The following is a 24,534-nucleotide window of genomic DNA, read 5'->3' as shown; positions in this document are numbered from 1 at the left end:
TTGGGTGTACCCGGTGCACATGTACTATTTCTCATAATCATGTGGGACTCATTCTTCATATTGTAGGAATGACTTATTTTTTTGTGAGAAAATGAGCATTATTTTTTAGTACTCCCAATGCAATTAATAATTAGCCCTTGAATTCTTATTCCCTAAGGGCATCAAAAGCGATTTCATTTATTCAATTATTTTAATTTTTAAATATTTTTATCTATTTATGTTTTTAAAATTTATTATAAATGTGTAAAATTTAGCACATAAATTTATTAATTTTTAATTTTAATAATTAAATTATTAATATTTTATATTTAAAATTAATAGTAATCAATTATAATAAAAAAATACAATTTTAATATTATACAAATTATTAAAAGGCATATATAAAATAATTAAGAATATATAACATGTGAAAATAAATAATTATTAGCATAAACTCACATTAATATCCAAATAATTATAAAAAAAATTATAAATAAAAGCAAAATAAAATAGAGAAAATATACTTAATTATACACAATTGATCTTCTTCTTAATTTGAAAGCTTTTGTTGAGATTGTCACTGGTTTGCGGACAGTTTGGTTCTGGATCAGAATCAAGGGTTTAGAATCAAATTGTCGAGTCATTTTGGTTTTGATTCAAGCTTAATTTTGGTTGAGAATTTTTTTAAGAAAAAAAAATGCAGGTTTAAACTAAATCAGCTTGGTTCCAATCTGATTCAATAAAAATAGAAGAGTGTCTCAATTTTAGTTTAGATCCATAAAATTTCAATTTATTTAAATTTCAATCTAAGTTGAATAAAGTCAATTTCGATCTAAATTGAACTGTAGCCAGTCTAACTGTGAAATTTTATTCTAGCCCATATACATGTTAAAAAAAAAATAATAATAAATCTTGGGGGAGCTTGGATCAAACTATAGGATTTATGGTTGGGCCTCACTGAAACTCAATTTGGGTAAGAAAAAGGGAAAAATAAATGTTGAAACCTTTATATAACTTTGCAGCCACACCCAGATTTTGTTTTGTAAATTCAAAGGTTGAAGAAACAATTGTTTGCGGACAGAGGATAGGGGTGGCTAGTGATTGGAATCAAGGGTTTGGGATTGGACTATCAAGTCCTTTCAAATTTAATTCAGGCTTGATTTCGATTCAACTTGATTTGAAATAATTTAATGATTGAAAAATTTTCAACCATCTTAAGGGAAAAAAAATACAAATTTGAACAAAATCAGCTCAATTCTAATTTAAATTGAATCAAATCAATTTCAATATGATCGATCTAACTATGCAATTTTATTCTAGCTTGAGAAAAGTGCTATCATAGATCGGGTCTATCATGAATCTATGACACAAGATGTATGATAGGATCCACCCAGTAAATAAATGGTTCTACATATTTGTTTCTTGGATCTATGAGCAAGAATTTCTTCTAGCTAGCTTGAAACTTAAACTAAAAAACATAAGAACATTTTAAAAATAGAGTTCATGATCAATTTACAATAATCCCAAATGATTTCCATACTCCAACCTGACAAAACTTTATTAGAATCTCCATCTACTATATATTTAGATATGCATCACTTACATGGTTACTTATAGGAAGAAGAAAGCTGCATACGGGGAATTGGTTGAACAAGCAATGATAGAACCCTGTCCTTAGTCTCGCTGTTCTCAATCCCATGCCCATCTCCATATTGATACATGCATTGTGCCATTCTAGCTAGGTTAATTGCTACGCCAATAAAAGTTTTTGAGAATGGAGAATCTGCAACCCTTTCTTTATTCATTTTCTTCCGTGTTTCGCTAATTAAAAATCGAATGTGATCACGAGCTTTTGCTTCTGAAGCTCCAGTTTCATGCATATAACATTGAATTGATTTCGGAACATATCCTCTCTTTAATTCATCCTAATGAATAATCAACAAGATAAGATGATTATAACACTAATCAACCCAAAAAAAAAAAAGAATGAGACATGTTTAAAAAAAATGAGGACAAAGAGGAAGGAGTGCATACTGATGATGTCCCAAGATCATTCGCATGTCTAAGAATCATGGAGGAGCTTTGAATTATATTGGGATACTCTTCCAAGCATCTTAAGGCATAATTTGTGATTGGAGACTTTCCAAGAAAATAGGAATGGACTAGGATGACAGGACCAGATATAGAGATCCATGCGTTGTCAATATATTCTTGTAAACTTGGTGTAGATCCACTGTGGTACCACCTGCCAATAAGTACGATTTGCATAAATCTGCCCGCTGGAAAATTTAAAAATGGGATAAGCATGCAATTAGATGAATTGCTATTAATAGTGAGGAGGGAAATTGATGATATGAAAACTTCAGAACCATCATCAATACATACGGCTTTCTTCAAGTAGAGGATGATGTGAAATCCTTGTTCCTTAAGCACATCGAAAGCTATTTCATTTATTGAATTATGGAGGGAAAGGAAACATAGCTTCATGTAGTCTGGAAGCTGTTCTATTCCATTGACATCCCATCTGAAATCACAACACAAAAATTATACATGTTAAATATTGATGGGATTGATTTATATATATAGGGGTATATTCATTTTTCAATTCAAACAATAAAATTGAACCGAAGCAATATAGTTTGATTTGGTTTTTGATTTAAAATATATTGATCATTTTAGTTTGATTATTTATAAATTAAAATTGTTGTAAATAATTTTTTTTATTATTAAAAATAAACAGAATCAAACCATAAAATAAATTATTTTGCATGTATATATAAAATTAAATTGTGTATTTAATTTATACTGCTTACTGATGTGGCCCAACTGCAAGTGCACGGGTCGTACAAGTAATATAAAAAAGTTATCATTTCCTCGAAGAGTTGTGTTAATGATTGAATTTTTAATATAAAAATTGACTAATTCAAGCTAATTTTGAAATTCTAGCGATAAATTGATAGAAATTGAGCTATGAAATCTATATATGTAAAATTAATAATCTAATTACCAATATGAAGATGCAACTAAATTTGCGGTAAATTGAAATAAGCAAACTAAAATATGACAAGAATTAAAATGACAAGAAATTAAATTCGATTAAAAATTAATAATGATAACAGGGCGATTCCGGAGTTTGAGAATTCATATTCAAGCTATTTTGGGATTTTTAAAATTGGTTATCCAATCTTATGGAAATTATGGGTTTTAAGAAGATTAATTCTTAAATCTTTTGAATACTCTTTCGAGTAAGACAAAGAGTGCCTTAATTAATCTAATTCTACTTTTGTGGAGTTAAAATTAATCAAGATCCATTAGGTTCCTTAATTAATCTGTGAATCCTCTTAATCCTTAATCTATTTCTAGATCTAAATTAATTAAGTCCAATTTCTTGATTATCTATCGTAGGGTTTTCTCCTTTCAGTGCTTCAACCATGGATTAAAAATAATACTTAATGAGATCCTACACTAGGCATGTCATTAGGTACACAACAAATGAACAAAACCTCATAAAAACCATAAAATATGGTTTACCTAATCAAAATCCATAAAATATCTCAAATATTACATCCCAACTCCAGAATCTATGAAAAACTACTCACTATTCATAATAATTACAAAAAATTTTGAGTAAATATGGAAATAAAACTTGAAACTATGTTAAGAACTAAGAAACCCAATACAAGAAAGGTAGAAAATAGTGAAAAAAAGAGGAAGAATCCAAATCTAATGCAGAAAAGGGAAGTGACACCCCTCTTGCTCTGTGTTTTTTTTGACGTTTCCTCTGCTTTTCCTCTTTCTTCCTTCCTTCCTTTCTCTTTTTCAAAATGAGATAAGGACACTATTTATATTCTCTGACAAGTAAACCCTAAAATTGTGTGTTTGAGGTGAAGTTCACGTGTGAGAATCTTTCTACCAGCTCATTATGAAGAATTTGCACAAGTTGTGCAAGCTTCTTATACAGGTTTTATGCAAAATTGGTGGTTCCAGGTGCTTTCCGTGATATTGCATAAATTATGCAGGCTGGTTGTGCAGGTTTTTCAAGCTTTCGAGTCCTTTGTGAAACTGTATAAGTGGACTGTATAAGTTATGCATGCTCTTATACAGATTTCGGCAGGTTTGAGAGCTCTTTTCGTGAAGCTGCATAAGTCGGGAGTAGAACTGCATAAGTTATGCAGCAAGTCATACAGGATTCCGTGAAGCTGAATAAGCAAGGAGTGAATCTGCATAAGTCATGCAGTAACTTATGCAAGTTTCAGCAGGTTTGGAAAATTATTTTTTCTTCTTGTGTAGAACTGCACAACTTGTGCAGCAGGTTATGCACATTTCGGCCACTTTGCATTTTTTAACTTTCAAGCTTTATTTTGATTATTTTGTGCCTGGGAATCACTCTTCACTGGCACAATTTCTTTTTAGTCCCTCAAAAATATCATTTTACCTACAAAATAAAATAAAATTACAATTTAACCCAAAAATTGACAATTATAAAAAACTATCTAAATAACTAATAAAATTAGCTAAAAGTGACTAACAAATAAATGAAATGGCTATGAAATTAAACCTAAATGACTATGCAAAATGCATGTATCACTTACTTTTAATTTTATTATAATAAAATGTTAAAAAATCTAAATGTTTTCCATAAATATATGCATTAAATTGTGAATTAAGTCATATGGTTATGATAATAAGGCTATTTTATATATAATATGAACTTGTGGGATGGGGTATCAACACCAACCACCTTTGAACAACATCAGTAAACAGCTGAAGCTCATCCAAGGTGCCATACACATCATAGATATCATCAATTGTTGTTATTAGTGCATAGACCTTTGAGCTCATTTGATGCGTACATTTTGCATAGTCATTTAAATCTAATTTCATAGCCATTTTATTCTATTATTAGTTATTTTTAGCTAATTTCATTAGTAAATTAGTTAGTTTTTCATAATTGTCGATTTTGGATTAATTTGTAATTTTTACTTTGTTTTGTAGGAAAAATGGTGTTTTTGAAGGACTGAAGAGAAATTTTGCCATTGAAGAGTGACTTCTACAGCCAAAGATGTCAAAAACAAGTTTTCAAGCTGAAATATGCATTGACCAAATTGTGCATAACTTGCCGCATAAGCTATGCAGATCTGCATAAGGAGAAAAATCACTGTTCCAATACCTGCCGAAATGTGCATAAGGAGACTGCATAGCTTATGCACATTCACGCCTCCCTTATGCACTCTCACGAAATTGTGCATAACCTATGCACCAAGTCATACAGTTTCGCATAAGTGAACCAGAACCAGTAGAAATCGCATAAGGGATGCATAACTTATGCGATCCACTTATCTGATCCATAAAGAGTTCATTAATGAGCTGGCAGAAGATTCCCTCAGATAATTCCTCCTAGAACACACCATTTTAGGGCTCCATGTCAGAAAAATGCTATAAATAGTATCATTTCCCATTTTTAGAAAAAAAAGAGGAGAAAGGAGCAGAAAAGGAAAGGAGAAGAGAGGCAGAATTTGAAGAGTCACTTTCACCTTCCACACCATTTTCAACCAAGATTTGCAGATTTCTTTCCTTCCTTACATTTTTCCTACATTTCTATTATTTAATTTCTTGTTTCTTAGCTTAGATTAAAGCTTTATTTCCTTATAAACTCATAATATCTTGTAAGCATTATGGATAGTGAGTAGTTTACTTTTGATTCTGGAGTAAGGGTTGTAATATTTGAGATATTTTGTGGATTTTGATTGGGTAATCCATATTTTGTGGTCTTAATGAGTTTTATTCATTTCTTGTGTACTTAATGACATGCTTAGTGTAGGATCCCATTAAGCAATGTTCTTAATCCATGGTTGAGGCACCGAAAGGAGAAGGCCTTGTGATAGATAATCAACGAATTGGACTTAATTAACTTAGATCTAGAAATAGATTAAGGATTAAGAGGATTCACAGATTAATTAAAGAACTTAATGGGTCTTAATTAATTCTAACTCCACGAAAGTAGGATTAGTTTGATTAAGGCACTCTTTGTCTCACTCGAAAGGGTATTCAAAGGATTTAAGAATTAATCTCCTTAAAACCATAAGTTTCACAAAATTGGATAACCGATTTAAATGCCCAAAATAGCTCGAATATGAAATCCCGAACTCTGGAATCGCCTTTTTATCATTGCTAATTTTCAATTGAATTTAATTGCTTGCCATTTTAGAATCTTGCCATATTTGAACTTGCTTATTTCAATTTGATGCAATTTTAGTTTAATTAATACATTGTTGGATAGATTATTAATTTCGCACATATAGATTTCATACTCCAATACCCATTCAATCTATTGTTTTAATTCTGAAATTAGTTCAATTTAGTCAACTTTTTATATCAAAAATTCAATCATTAACACAACTCCTCGTGGGAACGATATCTTTACTGTATTACTTGTACGACCCGTGCACTTGCGGTTGGGCCACATCAAGTTTTTGGCGCCGTTGCCGGGGAGTTGTTTGTTTAAGATTGAATTCTTGATTATTTTAGTTGTTTATAGTTTTATTTTTGTTATATTTTCATTTTGTGTTTGTTTGTCCTTTTTCAGGTACTTTTAATCTTTTATGAGAAGAGCTAGAAGCACAAGTGATACATCCTTATTATTCAATCCTGAAATTGAGAAATTTTGTAAAGCCAACAAGAAAGAAACCAGAAAAAGAAAAGAAGCTTTGAGAGAAACTGAATTAGAAGCAGACATGGCTGATGAAAGAATTAGAATTGTTGGTAATGCTGAAAATGATCGAAACAATGAAAATGCAGCCCATGGTGAAGAGGTAGTAAATGCTAATTTACCTAGGGGAAGTATGATGGATCATGCTTTTCCTCGTTTTGATGACTTGAGAGAGAGCATAGCAAGACCAAGAATTGATGCAAATAGCTACAAGATGGATTTTGGAGTTCTTTAAATAATTCAAAATTCTCAATTTGGAGGACATCCTTCTGAAAATCCACACACACACCTGAAGAAGTTTGCTATGATTTGTGACATGCAAAAACAACCTGGAGTGTCTGATGATGCAGCAAGATTGAAGCTATTCCCATTCTCTTTGAAAGATAGAGCATTAGATTGGCTTGATTCTTTACCTCACAACTCCATTACAAATTGGGAGCAACTCACTGATGCATTTCTTGCACAATATTTTCCACCTGAAAAAACTCAAGAATTGAGGAATCAAATGACAGCTTTCAGACCAAGAGAAGATGAAACTCTCTATGAGTCATGGATGAGATGGAAGGAATTAGAGAGACAATGCCCACATCATGCCATTCCGAAATGGATGATAAACCAGAATTTCTACACAAATGTCACTCCTGCAATTAGAGGGATTATTGATGCTCAAACAGGAGGAGAATTTATTATGAAGCATGAAGATGAAGCTTATGAGCTATTGGAGAAAATTGCAAAGAATACTCATCTTTGGAGTAGTCCAAGAGGACCAGCTCCAACTCAGAAGAGGCAAGCTGCTGGAATGTATGATCTTGATCCATTCAACATGATTAATGCAAAATTTGATGCACTTACAAATGTCTTAGCTAAGAAGATGGAAGATTTGAGTATGTTGGTTAGTTCATCATCATCATCTGGAAGTTCACAACAAGTGGCTTATGCAGAAGGAACTACCAGCTGTGGAGTAGACTTTGGAGAGCAAGCAGCATATGTTGGTAATTATGGAAACAAGCAAATGGGGAATCCTTATTCTCAAACCTATAATCCAAATTGGAGGAATCATCCCAACTTTTTATGGGGAAATCAACAAAGTCAAGTTCCAAATCAGAATTTTCAACCACAACAGCAACAAGGAGTTCCATATCAGCAAAATAGGCAACCATTGCCTAATTTTCAGCAGAAAAATATGAATCCTCCACCAAAACAGCAAGAACAAAATTCCACCACTGAAGCTTTATTGCAACAGATTCTTACTAACCAAAATAAGCATGATGAGGAGATGAGAGAGATGAAAGCAAGGCTGGAACAGATGCAAACACATAACAGAATGCTGGAAAATCAGATTGCACAATAAGCATCTTCCTCAGGTATCAAGTCTTTTGTAAAACTTCCAAGTCAACCAGAAAACCCAAGAGAGCAGTGTCAAGCTATTACTTTAAGAAGTGGGAAAGTTGTAAATGATGAGAAGAGTGAAAATAGTGAGAAGAGAGAAAATGAGAAAGAAACTGATGAGAGTGAAAAACAAGAGAGTGCAGAAAAATGTAAAAAGAAAATTGAAGAGAAGGAAGAGAAGTATATACCTCCTGAGCCCTACAAGCCACAACTTCCTTTCCCACAAAGATTTCACAAAGCCAAGCTTGATAAGCAATTTGGGAAGTTCTTAGAAGTCTTGAAGAAGCTTTACATAAATGTGCCTTTTGTTGATGCTCTTTCACAAATGCCCTCTTATGCAAAATTCTTGAAAGAAATTCTCTCAAACAAGAGGAAACTTGAAGATGATGAAACTGTAGCTTTGACAGAAGAATGTAGTGCTATCCTCCAAAGGAAACTTCCTCCAAAGCTCAAGGATCCAGGGAGTTTTTCAATCCCATGCCACATTGGGGAATCATGTTCTATAAAAGCTTTATGTGATTTAGGGGCTAGTGTTAGCCTTATGCCCCTTTCCATTTATGAGAAGCTCAATATGGGAGATCTAAAGCCAACCCATATTTCTCTTCAGTTAGCTGATAGATCAATCAAGTATCCTGAAGGGATTTTGGAAAATGTGCCTTTGAAGGTTGGAAAGTTCTATATACCTGTTGACTTTGTCATCTTGGACATGGAGGAAGATTTTAATATCCCAATCATCTTGGGAAGACCCTTTCTAGCTACAGCAGGAGCATTGATTGATGTTAAGGGAGAAAAATTGACTCTTAGAGTTGGTGAAGAGCAATTGGTTTTCAATATTAATAACACTATGAAGAAGCATCATTCTGAAGCTGATACTTGCTTGAGAGTTGATATCATTGATGAGCTGGTTGAAGAACACTTCAGAAAGAAATATCTAGAAGATCCACTTGAAAATTGTTTGGTTCATGGAGAAGGCATAAACTATGACAACCCTCATGTGGCTGCATATGCTCAACATTTAGAGGGTAGTCCACCATTCATTTCTGCTCCAGTTTTTCAGCTCACACAAGAGGAAAAAGCAGAATCTAAGCAACCATCATTCAAGGAAGAAGATGCACCTAAGGTAGAACTTAAGCAACTTCCTTCTCAGCTCAGGTATGAATTTCTTGGCACTAATAACACTTATCCAGTAATTGTAAATGGAAACTTGAGTACCTTAGAGGCTGATAAGTTGTTAAGAGTGTTGAGACAATTTAGGAAAGTCTTAGGATATACCATAGATGACATTAAGGGAATAAGCCCGCACTTTTGCATGTATAGAATCAGTTTGGAAGAAAATTGTAAACCATCTATTAAACATCAGAGGAGGTTGAACCCAAATATGAAAGAAGTTGTTAAAAAGGAAATTTTGAAATTGCTTGATGCAGGGATCATATATCCTATCTCAGACAGTACTTGGGTGAGCCTAGTACATGTTGTCCCAAAAAAGGGTGGAATGAAAGTGGTCAAAAATGAAAATAATGAATTAATTCCCACCAGAATAGTGACTAGTTGGCGAATGTGCATAGACTACAGAAAACTAAATGTTGCCACTAGAAAAGATCATTTTCCACTTCCCTTCATTGATCAGATGTTAGAAAGACTGGCTAGGCATTCTTATTTTTGCTATTTAGATGGATATTCAGGTTTTTTTCAAATCCCTATCCATCCAAATGATCAAGAGAAAACTACTTTTACTTGTCCATATGGAACCTTTGCTTATAAGAGGATGCCATTTGGGTTGTGTAATGCACCAGCCACTTTTCAAAGGTGCATGATGGCAATCTTCTCAGATTTCATTGAAGACATAATGGAGGTTTTTATGGACGATTTTTCTGTTTATGGATCTTCATTTGACATATGCTTGGCTAACCTTTCTAAAGTTTTGCAGCGATGTGCAGATACTGACCTTGTGTTAAACTGGGAAAAGTGTAATAGGCCGATCCTTCTCCAGTTAGTATTGTCCGCTTTGGCCCATGGGCCTCACGGATTTGTCCCTTGGGAGGTTTCATTCCCAAAAGCGCGCTGACCAGGTGAGGAAGACTCCCACATATATGGCCCAAATCTTTTCTTCCCGTTTCCGATGTGGGACACGAAGTTTTCACCCCAGTGCGTAACTGGTTGAACAAGCACGTCCTAACCCCATCCCTGGGTCGTGACAAGCACACCAGCTTCCGCCTGGTGCGTCCTTGCACCACACACCGTACTAGAGGGAGTCCAGCTCTGATACCAAAATTGTAATAGCCCGATCCTTCTCCAGTTAGTATTGTCCGCTTTGGCCCATGGGCCTCACGGATTTGTCCCTTGGGAGGTTTCATTCCCAAAAGCGTGCTGACCAGGTGAGGAAGACTCCCACATATATGGCCCAAATCTTTTCTTCCCGTTTCCGATGTGGGACACGAAGTTTTCACCCCAGTGCGTAACTGGTTGAACAAGCACGTCCCAACCCCATCCCTGGGTCGTGACAAAAAGTGTCATTTCATGGTTCAGGAAGGGATAGTGCTTGGACATTTGGTGTCTAACAGAGGAATAGAGGTTGATAAAGCCAAGGTTGAAGTGATAGAGAAGATGGCTCCTCCTACCAATGTCAAGGGAATTCGAAGTTTTCTAGGACATGCCGGGTTCTACAGACGCTTTATCAAGGATTTTTCTAAAATAGCTAAACCTTTGTCTAATTTGTTAAGTCATGACACACCATTTGTATTTGACCAAGAGTGTTTGGATGCCTTTTGCAGGTTGAAGCAAGCTCTTATCACTGCACCAATCATGCAACCACCTGATTGGAGCCTACCTTTTGAAATTATGTGTAATGCTAGCAACTATGCAATTGGAGCTGTTCTTGGTCAAAGAAAGGACAAAAAGGCTTATGCTATTTATTATGCTAGTAGAACACTGGATGAGGCTCAAACAAATTATGCAACAACTGAAAAGGAATTTTTAGCAATTGTCTTTGCATTAGAAAAGTTCAGACCTTACATTATTGACTCAAAGGTGGTTATATTTTCAGATCATGCGACCATCGTGTATTTGCTCAGTAAAAGGAGGCTAAACCTAGGCTCATTAGGTGGATTCTGATGCTACAAGAGTTTGATTTGGAGATTAGAGATAAGAAGGGAGCTGAAAATGTAGTTGCAGATAATCTTAGTAGGTTGAAATTGGATGATGAAGAATTGGATGAAATCCCTATTGATGAGTTTTTCTTGGATGAACAACTTTTCTCTCTTGTTGCTAAACTACCTTGGTATGCAGACTTTGTGAATTATCTATCTTGTGGAGTTTTACCTCTAGGAATGAAATGGCAACAAAAGAAAAAGTTTTTGCATGAGGTGAAGTTTTATAGATGGGATGACCCTTTACTCTTTAGGAGATGCTGTGATGGTTTAATAAGGAGATGTATTCCTGAAGAGGAGATACAGAGTATTATGCATCATTGCCATGCTTCTGATTATGGAGGACATTTTGGAATCTCTAAAACAGCTAGTAAAATTTTGCAAGCTGGTTTTTTTTGGCCAAATCTTTTTAAGGATGTGAGGAAATTTGTGTTGGAATGTGATAAATGCCAAAGGAGTGGAAATTTGTCAAAAAGAGATCAAATGCCCCTAAATGATATTCTTGAAGTGGAATTATTCGATGTTTGGGGAATAGATTTTATGGGGCCATTTCCTCTTTCATTTGGTAATAGATACATCCTAGTTGGAGTTGACTATGTGTCAAAGTGGGTGGAAGCTATTGCAACTCCAACTAATGATGCTAGAGTTGTAGTAAAATTCTTGAAGAAATTTGTCTTGAGTAGATTTGGAGCTCCTAGGGCTATAATTAGTGATGGGGGTTCCCATTTTTGCAATAAGCAATTTGAAAGCTTAATGAGGAAGTATGGTGTAGTACACAAGATAGCTACCCCATACCACCCTCAAACTTCAGGACAAGTTGAAATTTCTAACAGAGAACTCAAACATATCTTGGAGAAAATAGTGAAAAATTCTCGGAAAGATTGGTCTATCAAACTAGATGATGCTTTATGGGCATATAGGACTACTTACAAAACCCCTATAGGAACTACTCCCTTTAGGTTGGTGTATGGTAAGTCTTGTCATTTACCTGTGGAGCTAGAACATAGAACATATTGGGCTATTCAGACCTTGAATTTTGATCTTAAGCAAGCTGGTGAGAAAATGTTATTACAACTTAATGAGCTTGAGGAATTGAGGATGGATGCTTATGAAAGTGCCCGTATTTACAAAGAAAGAACTAAAGTTTGGCATGATAAGCATCTTAGGAAAAAGGAATTCAAAGAAGGTGATTTAGTTTTGTTGTTCAACTCAAGATTGAAATTGTTCCCTGGAAAACTTAAGTCAAGGTGGACTGGTCCATATAGAGTTTCTAAGGTTTTCCCTTATGGAGTAATTGAAATTTGGAGTGAAAAATCTGGGAATTTTAAGGTCAATGGGCATAGATTGAAACATTACATAACTGGAGACCCGATAAAGGGAGCAAGCTGTTATAAGCTCTCTAATCCCTCACCTCTTTTCAGTGAAATTCATGAAAAGTCCAGCTAAGGACTATAAATTAGCCCTCTTGGGAGGCATCCTAAGTCCTTTTATTTTTATTTTGCTGATTTACTTTTATTTTCATTGCTTTTGTTTTTATCTTAAATCTCCCCATATTCAATTTTTGACATTGTTGAACTTTGTCCCTTGTAGATGTATTTCAATGAAGAAAGGCTGGTGAACTGCTGGGGAGTGATTCTTAACTTGAAAATTTTGTTCTTCAAACTCTCCCAAAAACTGATTGGTTCTTACTGCATAACCTGTGCAGGAGCTGTTATCTGGTTTATGCAGAGGAAAAATGAAATCTGCAGCAAAAAGGGTGTCTGCAGCAAATGGCTTGTGTTTTTGGTGAGGTTGGATATGTAACTTTTAAGTATATGTGCTTTTAATATTAATATGGTGGTAAGTTGGTCATCTTTGTAGTTTTGAAATTATTTGGGTTGTGGAATTCAAGGTGGACAATATTGCATTCTCTTGGCATAACTTGAAGAGTTCATTTCATCATTTGTGGATAGATGCAACTTTATGCAGGTTTTATTGAGTTTATATTGTGCTAAATGTTGATTTACAGAATTTGAGTAAAAATGACATGGTTCACAAAGGTCTTTTATGCAGGATCCATTTCTACATGCTTGTGTGATGCATTTTTTATGAACTTTGTATATATTGATGTGTTTTTGGTGAAAATTTCTCATGGTTTATGCTTCATGGAATTATATTTCCTCATTCTAGAGTATTTTCCACACTTGCAATTCATGTTCCATTGCAATCTTAATCTTGTTGAATTGTGCATAAGCAACTGCATAGCTTATGCAATCCTGCATAACCACAATTCTTGCCATTTTTCACCCTTATTGCAAGTGCATAAGGAGAGTGCATAGCTTATGCAACTCTGCATAGCCTAATTTTGTCAAATTTCATATCTTTCGAAACCTGCATAAGCAGAGTGCATGACTTATGCACATTTGCATAACTTCAAATTCTTCATTTTCTCTCTCTGCCGAAGTCTGCATAAGCAGAGTGCATAACTTATGCACTTCTGCATAACCAGAAATCCGAAAATTCCAAATCTGTCGAGAGGTGCATAAGCAGAGTGCATAGCTTATGCACTTCTGCATGACCTCACACTCTGAATCTCAAAACCCACCGAAGAGTGCATAAGCAGAGTGCATAGCTTATGCACACCTGCATGACCACCATCCCAAATTCCAAAAGTTGCCGAAGTCTGCATGAGCAGAGTGCATGACCTATGCACTTCTGCATGACCCGATTCTCTGAAAAACCAAATCTGCCGAAGAGTGCATAAGCAAAGTGCATGACTTATGCACTCCCGCATGACTTCACTCCTCAAATTTCAAAAGTTGCCGAGACCTGCATAAGCAGAGTGCATGACCTATGCACTTCTGCATGACATATTTTTCTGAACTTCAAAACAGGGCGAAACTTGCATAAGCTAGTGCATAAGCTATGCACATTCACTTTCCCTTATGCAGTTTTTACAAAACCCGTTTAAATCAAACTTTTCTTTTCGGCAAATTTTTTCCCACCTTCACCCCGATATCCCTGTTCACTGTTTTTCTTCTCTCACGATCCTCATTCCCGCATAACCCTTCCTCTCCCCTTCTTCTCCACTTGCATTTTCACCACATAAACCCTAACTTCCCCCTGCATTTTCATTTTCGCCCTCATCTTCTCCATCCTCACTATCGGAAACCCATGGAATCACCTCCCCATTCCCCTCAAACTTCCCCTCTCCAGGTGTCGCCATTGTCAACGCTACCTCCACAAGAGACACCCCCACCACCTCCCACAACCACCTATAAGCGGAAAGTTAGGTCGAAATCTGTGCGACCCATGTCCTCTGCACCTCCTCTTTCCAAACGCAAAGAACCACCCACCCCATTGTCGGAACCACCACCCAAAAAGCCAAAAACTCCAGCCTCCACACCCTCTTCCAGCAAAAAGCCAATTTCAGTAGCTTCACAGGTATCAAAGCTACCTTGGCCTCTTCCTGATACAATTCAAAAGGCAGCTTTTAAGAGACTCAAGGATAGGAGGGTACAACCCACTAGGTATATTTCTGCTGATTCTCTACAATCTATTGGTTTATTTGACAATGTAGTTGCATATCTTGATGGTATGGGTTGGATGGAATTTGTGCATAAGCAGGAGATAGTTTATCCAACTCTAGTTTTGGAGTTTATTTCTTCATTCTCTGCTACCCTCAAATTGCATGATGTAGACCACAAGCCAATTATGAAATTTAGATGTTTGGGGCAAAATAGAGAGCTGTCATTGGACCAATTTCATAGCATTTTTGGTTTTGCAATTGATGGGTTATTTCAAGTGCCACATACTGGAGTAGAGGTAGCAAACAAGGGTATTTGGAATGCTGCACAATTCTGGAGAATCATCACCAACCAACCTCAGACTTTCTCTGCTGGGAGATCCAAAACTTCTCAAATACTAGACCCTGCACTTAGGTTTATTCATAGGCTGATTGCTAGCACTATATTGGGCAGAGGGACTAGTTCAGTCTTGTGGGGAAATCTGAATTATTTATGTTATGGTGTGCATTTCACAAGGTCAAGGTTTCTCCTGGTTATTTCTTTTGTGAGCATGTGTTGCATATTGCCACCAAATCCATAGGTGACATTGTCTTGGGTGGGCTCATAACAGTTATAGCCAAGCATTTTGGTTTTAATCCTGAAGAGCACACAATACCAGCACTTGTGGACACCTTATATTTTGATACTGCACACCTATCCAAAAGCAGGTTGATTTGCCACATTCGACATTGCACAACCCGCAGCCATCGAGCCCATTGCACAACCGTAAGCCCAACCTTTTCCATCGGTCCCACAAGACTCTCACGAACCTACCCCACCCCTCGATGCGAGCAGAGACCCCAGAGCCTTCGCTAAGCCCACACCTCCTTCAGCTGAACCTTCCTCATCCACAGCCCCTCCTGCATTCAACACTAAAGCCTTATTCACCTATCTTGAAAGGCTTAGTGATGATATATACTTTGTGGATAGGAAACTTGACACTGGTCTTGATACACTCAAGGATCGTCATGATCAACTATTTGACCTTGTCATGGAAACCAGGGACAAGCAGAAAGAATTGAAGGAGATGGTGAAGCAACTCATGATCTTTCTGGGAATGCCACCTCCACCTCCATCACCTCCTCCAGCACCATCATTTCGACAGCAACCAGCAGCTACCAGCCCCTTAGCAACATCCTTGGACAAGGGCAAAACAATAGAACTAGATTAGTTTTTGTTTTACTTTTGTTCAAACTTGTAGGACTTTTCCTTTGTAAATATGTTCAAACATTTATAGTTTGTTTTGAATTATGTTTGTTTGTTTTGAATTAGTTTGTTTTAAATTCTGTTTTTTTTTTTTTTTGAAGTTTTATTGGATAGCTATTACATTAGTTTTCTTTGATTTTCATTGCACTTATTGCCCTTTTATACATATTTGCCCATACTCTGTATATATTTGAATGCTTCTACTGCTGGTTGTACATTTTCCCTTGTTAATCATCATGTAGCAGCTTTTGTATACACTGCACAGGCTATGAATTTCCTTATGCAAATATCCTGCATAGCCTGTGCAACCCTTTCTGCTACTTATGCAGAACTGCACAGGTTGTATTCCCCTTATGCAAATGTCCTGCATAGCCTATGCAACCCATATTGCCACTCATGCAAAACCGCACGGCTTATGCACCCTACTTATGCACTTGATCTGGACAGCATTTTACTCTGCATAACCTGTGCAGCTTCTTATGCATCCCTTTATATCTTGAATTCCCCTCTGCCCCATACCAGGTAACTCTTTCTTTTTGCTCTTAATCTTTACAATTCCTGGTCAATATTATTTGCTTTGAGTTTTGGTTATCTACTACTTGAGACATTGGGGACAATGTCCAATTTTGAGTTTGGGGGTGCACATTTTGATTTTTGGCTTTATTTTTCACATTTTGAGTATAGGAGCATCTCATCCCATTCCATTTACATATATTGTAAATATTTTACATATACATCCGTACACACACACACATTACACATTTACATACACATTATACATCACATTGCACACAAATAGACAAATAGACTTCCTCCATTTAGTTAATACATTACTCATTTTAGGAATCATGCACCATGCATTAAAATCTTTTGCCAAATCCCTTGAGTATTGAAAATGTGCCTATGAGAGTGATTTGACTAACCCTTTAGTTGGGTTTGTGGACTGAAAGTTTCCTAAGAGGTGCAAGGTTTTGAAGTGTCTATCCCTTGCCTATATCTTCTTAGCCAAAAAGCCACCCAACTAGTCATTTGGAGATGGAAGTGTTTAGAGGGAATTATTGGATATAAGGTAGTCAAATGATGTCTCACCAATCCTAGAACAAATTTTCTAAACCTTTCAAGGTGAAATACCAGCTTGTACCTGAAGAGAGAGATGATTAGGCATTCTTTGATTTAAAACCTTCTCATTTTAAACCTTTGGCCCTTTTTCCCAATTAAAATTTACCCTTGCAAACCCCTATGAGCCTTTTCATCCCTAATTTTTCTTGAAATCCTTATTGTTACCTAGCCAATGAACCAAACACTCCAACCCTTTTCATGAGAATAAATATTTACAACATTAGGTACACATATAAAAAAAAAAAGAAGAAAAAAGAAAAAATAAATACAATAAAGGGAGAAGAAATGCTTGTCATCTTGTAAAAAAGTGCTAATATATGTGCTTTTCACCATTGTCATTTAAAATGAAAGAAATCCACCCAAAGTATTAAAAGAAATGAGTTTGGGGGTGGCAAATTTTAGGGACAAGCATTAAAAGAAAATGCAAAATACAAGTTTAAAGTATCAAAATGTCCCTCCATTTTATGTGTTTTGTAAAATATGCTAGCACTTGACAATCCTCATTGTGTATTTCTCTCTCCTATATATAAAAAAAAAGAGAAAAAGAAAAAAAATATATAATAAAGTGTGCCTTATATTGTCAAGATTGGAAATATTCTCATGCTTTGAACCCTTTTTACCCATTTTTCTTCTTAGCCTCATTTTGATCCCCATGGCCCCATTACATCCCTAAAAAGACCTTTGATCTCTTGATAGTGCTTGCTACATTAGTGGAGATAGGAGTAGGGAATTTGCCTATGGGATTGGGAAAATTATCCATTCATTCATTTAATTCCATCATTCTATATAGAGACACTTTGGTTATTGATGGTCCTAGAATTCCTTTTGAGCATGACTCTCTCTTTTGATTGGTTGGTTTGGGGACTCTGAATGATAATTGACTTGATGGCTAAGCGGTGAAAGCTTGGATAAGCATTAAATTCTTTGCATTTTGAAGGATGGGTATATGGATTGTTGGTATGGCTAAAGGTGTGTTAAGTTACTTTAATAGGTGATTTTCATAGCTCTTTGGATAAGGCACCCCTAAAAATTTTTGCATCACATTCTAAAGTTTGTTTGAGGACAAGCAAAAGCTTGAGTTTGGGGGTATTTGATGCGTACATTTTGCATAGTCATTTAGATCTAATTTCATAGCCATTTTATTCTATTATTAGTTATTTTTAGCTAATTTCATTAGTAAATTAGTTAGTTTTTCATAATTGTCGATTTTGGATTAATTTGTAATTTTTACTTTGTTTTGTAGGAAAAATGGTGTTTTTGAAGGACTGAAGAGAAATTTTGCCATTGAAGAGTGACTTCTACAGCCAAAGATGTCAAAAACAAGTTTTCAAGCTGAAATATGCATTGACCAAATTGTGCATAACTTGCCGCATAAGCTATGCAGATCTGCATAAGGAGAAAAATCACTGTTCCAATACCTGCCGAAATGTGCATAAGGAGACTGCATAGCTTATGCACATTCACGCCTCCCTTATGCACTCTCACGGAATTGTGCATAACCTATGCACCATGTCACACCCCGGCTTAGGGGGCCCCAGCTCAAGCCCCTCTATGGGTGGCCTTCTTGCCAGCGTACCCTTCTAGAGGCCGGACCTGCGACTCACAAGGTACTGTCCGCTTTGTGGAATTAAATCCCTTCGCCCTGCAGAGCTAGGATTCGAACCCTTATCACTCACGGGTTTGCTTCGCCTCTCACCAGCTCAATTGGTGAGAGGCGAAGCAAACCCGTGAGTGATAAGGGTTCGAATCCTAGCTCTACAGAAGCGAAGGGATTTAATTCCACAAAGCGGACAGATCTGTGAGTCGCAGTCCGCCTCTAGAAAAATGCAAGAAGGCCACCCATAGAGGGGCTTGAGCTTTAAGCCGAGGTGTGACACCAAGTCATGCGCATAAGTGAACCAGAAAATCTGCAGTCCCATAAAGAGTTCATTAATGAGCTGGCAGAAGATTCCCTCAGATAATTCCTCCTAGAACACACCATTTTAGGGCTCTATGTCAGAAAAATGCTATAAATAGTCTCATTTCCCATTTTTAGAAAATAAGAGGAGAAAGGAGCAGAAAAGGAAAGGAGAAGAGAGGCAGAATTTGAAGAGTCACTTTCACCTTCCACACCATTTTCAACCAAGATTTGCAGATTTCTTTCCTTCCTTACATTTTTCCTACATTTCTATTGTTTAATTTCTTGTTTCTTAGCTTAGATTAAAGCTTTATTTCCTTATAAACTCATAATATCTTGTAAGCATTATGGATAGTGAGTAGTTTACTTTTGATTCTGGAGTAAGGGTTGTAATATTTGAGATATTTTGTGGATTTTGATTGGGTAATCCATATTTTGTGGTCTTAATGAGTTTTATTCATTTATTGTGTACTTAATGACATGCTTAGTGTAGGATCCCATTAAGCAATGTTCTTAATCCATGGTTGAGGCACCGAAAGGAGAATGCCTTGTGATAGATAATCAAGGAATTGGACTTAATTAACTTAGATCTAGAAATAGACTAAGGATTAACAGGATTAACAGATTAATTAAAGAACTTAATGGGTCTTAATTAATTCTAACTCCACGAAAGTAGGATTAGTTTGATTAAGGCACTCTTTGTCTCACTCGAAAGGGTATTCAAAGGATTTAAGAATTAATCTCCTTAAAACCATAAGTTTCACAAAATTGGATAACCGATTTAAAACCCCAAAATAGCTCGAATATGAAATCCCGAACTCCGGAATCGCCTTTTTATCATTGCTAATTTTCAATTGAATTTAATTGCTTGCCATTTTAGAATCTTGCCATATTTGAACTTGCTTATTTCAATTTGATGCAATTTTAGTTGAATTAATACATTGTTGGATAGATTATTAATTTCGCACATATAGATTTCATACTCCAATACCCATTCAATCTATTGTTTTAATTCTGAAATTAGTTCAATTTAGTCAATTTTTTATATCAAAAATTCAATCATTAACACAACTCCTCGTGGGAACGATATCTTTACTGTATTACTTGTACGACCCGTGCACTTGCGGTTGGGCCACATCATCATTCTCCTATAATAGCTGAATTTTGGCTCGAATATCACTCCTACATTCCATAAAAAGTTCTCCGTTATCCTGTCCCTGGCAAACCTCAACTTTCTCCTAAACCTGCATTCCTCCACCACCTTTATTTTACAACAAGACAAACCAATATCATGACCAGCCTCATACGAGAAACTAGAAGTGCGATAATTAATGAAAACTTAGTACTCTACCACATCATCTCTAGACTACGCATACCATGCGTGTTTTAGAATATCTTGGTGTGTTGCTTGCACACTGTTGAAATCCAATTTAGCAAGTTCTAGCAGAACAGGATTCATGCCTTGTTTTCTCTCACATACATCTATATACCATCTGGTCTCCAACCTTAGCATCCTCCAATGCAGTGGGAGCTCCAGTGCATGACTTATTATCATGGATAGAATTTTGTCTTTACTTTGTTCAACATACTTCTTTAGAGAAGTGATTGTAAAGTCTCTTGCAAATTGTAAGATGCTTTCACCTTCTCCTAAAAGGAATGATGCCTTGTGCATGAATAACATTCCCTCCCAATCCTCACATCGGCACATTTTGAAGTTTCCTTCCTTATCTCGGAAACTATTGAAGATCTCTGCAATTACCTTCTCAAGTTAAAATATTTTTACATTCCAGAAAGAGGCTAGTGACAGAATCAGAAAACTTTTGTTTGCGGGCCAATTATAGCACATCAATAGCACAAACATGAGTCCACGTGTCTGTGTGTATATTTATATATCACACTATAAAAAAAATTTTATCAGTTAAAAAATTAGAACAAAACTTACTATAAAAAATATAATTATTACGCAATTATACTTTCTGTAATTACATTTTATAATATAAAATTGCATCAAATTATTATAGCAAATATTCAGTTTTTTTTTTTTTATGTAAAATTCACAACCCAAAAACAAAAAAATAATAATAATAAATATAAACCCTAATAGCTAGACTATATAGCATAATAGTACAAAATTAAAAAATAATAATCACGAAAAATTAAAAAAATAAAAATTAGATATTAATAAAACAACAAGTGAACATATTAAACAAAGTAAATGTATAAACAAAGTAAACATATAAAACAAAATAACCGTATACTTAACTTCATCGCTTCAAAATTTGCTTAAGAGTAGAGACCATTAATTTTGTCTATTTGTAGATATATAAATAAGATAATTTTTTATTTTGAATGATATAAAGGAAAGATGTTAGAGATCTGAGAGCCGAAAGCGTTTGAGGAAAATTCCTCTTGATGGGTCTTATGAAAGAATACATTCATAAGGTTGACACCACATCTAACTCAAAACCTTAAGACAATGAGTCTATTGGTCATTCCCACTTATTTGTCTCTCACTTATCTCATCTTCTTCCGATATGGGAATTCCATACTTGTATATTCCCAATAAAAGAAAATTAAATAAGAGGAAAGATATGAAAAAAAAAATTATACTATATCTATCGAAGAAGAAAAAAGAAAAAAAAAATGCAAATTAATTAGAAGTCTCATGTGATTTGAGATTTTGTTGTAGGAAATTATTATATTGACTTATTGTTTTTAATTTTTGAAAAACCATTATTAATCAAATTTTGATTTGTAAATATAAAAGTTTAGATAATTAATTTCTAATTGAATTTTTGTATTTATTTAATGATAACCAAGTAATTTTGGTGTTTCAATTTAAATCACATTAAATAAATTATAAATTATTATGAGCCAATAGAAAATTTGAGGTTGTCAATTAATAAAAAATTAAAATTTACTACATTTATTTATGATTTTTTTTTATATAAATATGAGGGCCCTTACAAAATTTGAGTTACTAATTAACAGAAAATCAAATTTTTACTACACCTATAAAAATTTTTTATAAATATTTGGAGGGCCAATAAAAAAATTTAAGAGAATAATTATATATATATATATATATATATATATATATATATATATATATATATATATATATATATATATAAAGATAAATTATATTATACCTACAAAAGAAATTCTTATAAATGTTTGGCCGCCTAGTTCCCCTTCCCTTTGCCTCGCTGAGAGGCTACTGCCATGGTTTCAAGTGGAGGAGATAAAGGGGACAGACAAAGGAGAGTAACATCAAGGGCAAGAGAGAGACTTAATCTGTCATAAATTAAATTTTGTAACACAACGACTTCCAACGTTAATTTGATTTAGCAAAAATCTACAACAACATCATCTAGAACATAGAAAGTATGTCTAATTAAGTTTCTTGCCCTGTAAAACTGTCTAACATGCTTCCTCAACAGCATCAAAAGTCCTATTCAGAGAGCTATTTCCAGGTCATGGCTCAAAATAAAATAAAAGCTCCTATTGAATCCCTGTTGGTAGGATTCTGAAGGCCAAACCTTTTTAGTGGTTGGAAATATCAGGAATATGGGATGAGAGTCTATCAAATTTTTGTGTGTTATGAAATTTCATTTTTTTATTATAAAGTTGCGTTGTTTAAAATTTTTTCAGACCACTTTTTTTTTTTGGAAGAAACAAAAATTTCATTATAATATCATCATATGAAAAGAGGAGGAACATATTCCCACTCCATTAGATCTGACGCAGAACGAGTTGTCCCCCAAAAGATCATGAACAACCACATCCGCGGACCTCCTAACAAAACTAAAAAGAGATATTTATATTTTAGTCTCTAAATTTTATCATTAATTATTATTTAATTTCTATATTTTAAAAATTAAATGATTTGGCTCTTAATATCAGATGGGATGACTAAATTACCTTTAATTGAATTAATTTACTGTCAATGCCATCTCTCCCCCTCCCCACCTTCCTCGACAAATTCAACAATGGTGCTCTAAGTTCTTCCGTTAAACAACCCCCTCCTCTTTTCCTTTACTCTCTAGATTTAGATCATACATGAAGTTTCCCTTGTCCAAATCCTTTAATGCCAACATCGATTGCCGGATGTCCAAATCGATCATAAAGCTGGGTTCTTCGAGGCCAGCATGCACAGAGATGAGATATAGATTATAGTCTAGCAGCGCTGAAGCTGCTCTGTGTGTAACTGAAAGACGCCACGTGAAATCTTGATCTTTCACCATTTTTAGATCGAGAAGCCATGTGAAATCTTGAAGTCATGGAGGCATGTAAATTGTTCTACCAGCCCTTGATTGAAGAATTCATGTGAGTTTGTTCAATTTTTTTTTTTTTTTTTAGCATTGAGAAAAACTTGTATCACCTTGACTGTAGTCCCAGAATTATAAAATTTTTGTGTAAAAACATGCATACCTAGCAGGGGTCCCAGATTCTTTTTTCCCTCGATGGGTAGCTTGTCTTTTGATGTTTATACTTGCAGTGGTAGCAATAGTAGGAAAAATGTTGAAGAGTCGGTTTGATAAAAAGCTTAGTTTGACTCGGCTCATTTAGAGCTCATTTTCTAAACGAGTCAAGCTTAAACTTATGGATGTTCCGCTCAAGTTCAGCATGAGTTAAGCTCAAACTCGGCTAAAGTTCAAAAAAAATTTCATGAACTAGACTTCAACTCTTTAAAACTCAGCTCGGCTCGACTCGATTCTTTTACACCCCTATAAGTTTGGATTGATGGATTAAATAAGATGGATGGTCAAATTATGTGAATCTGTTATCCAACTTATCCAAAGCCGATTGTCATCGTATAATTTCCATTCTAATGGAAAATGAAAAACAGGGGAAAAGGAGAAAACTCTTTTGGGGGGGGGGAGGGGGGGGGGGTTGGGAGGTGGGGGAGGAGAGAGAGAGAGAGAGTTGGGGGGAGAGATAATGGAGAAAGGGTATTTTAGCCATTATAGAATTTCTCTCCTTGAACCACTTGACTAATGATTTTTTTGAATGGAATGAAGACTAATTTTAAATAGAAGTAAAACTCAGGGACTAAATCGTTCGATTTTCAAAATATAGAGATGAAGTAAAATTCGAGGGCTAAATCATTCGATTTTCAAAATATAGAAATGAAGTAAAACTCAGGGACTAAATTATTCGATTTTCAAAATATAGAGATAAAATAGTGATTAGTGGTAAAACTCAGAAATCAAATTATAAATTTCTCAACTAAAAATAACACCAACTCTTAGATGCTAGAGATATACAATCATTGACAATAAGACCAATTCGATCAATTGCCTAGGTTGGGTATATTGGGGAAAACCTATTGGCTTGGGCTAATTTGGCACCCTCCGTGGGATGTTTAGGTTTGAAGATATTATGTTGTGAGCGAGTGACAATGCGAAGTGACGAAGGGGCCGGGATACTTAACTCGAGTGAAGGAGAAGAGGGGGTAGATGCATCCAAGGCCGGAGAAAGCTCAAGAGATGGAGGAGTCAGTAATCGGAGAAGACTAGAGGATGGAGATGGTGAGATGGG

The 24,534-nt window shown here is 35.2% G+C and overlaps 1 non-coding gene and 1 pseudogene across 1 annotated transcript; both read right to left on the bottom strand.

Moving 5' to 3' along the window:
* Positions 1 to 1,586: 1,586 nt before the first annotated feature.
* LOC110673547 (terpene synthase 10-like) lies at positions 1,587 to 23,237 on the bottom strand (annotated as a pseudogene).
* LOC131181750 (small nucleolar RNA R71) lies at positions 7,179 to 7,285 on the bottom strand. Its single transcript, XR_009150229.1, has one exon. It is a non-coding gene; the product is annotated as a small nucleolar RNA R71 (small nucleolar RNA).
* Positions 23,238 to 24,534: the final 1,297 nt, after the last annotated feature.

The sequence above is a fragment of the Hevea brasiliensis genome, chromosome 7 (genome assembly GCF_030052815.1).
Source record: "Hevea brasiliensis isolate MT/VB/25A 57/8 chromosome 7, ASM3005281v1, whole genome shotgun sequence".
Classification (NCBI taxonomy): domain Eukaryota; kingdom Viridiplantae; phylum Streptophyta; class Magnoliopsida; order Malpighiales; family Euphorbiaceae; genus Hevea; species Hevea brasiliensis.
This window is presented reverse-complemented; position numbering and strand designations above follow the sequence as displayed.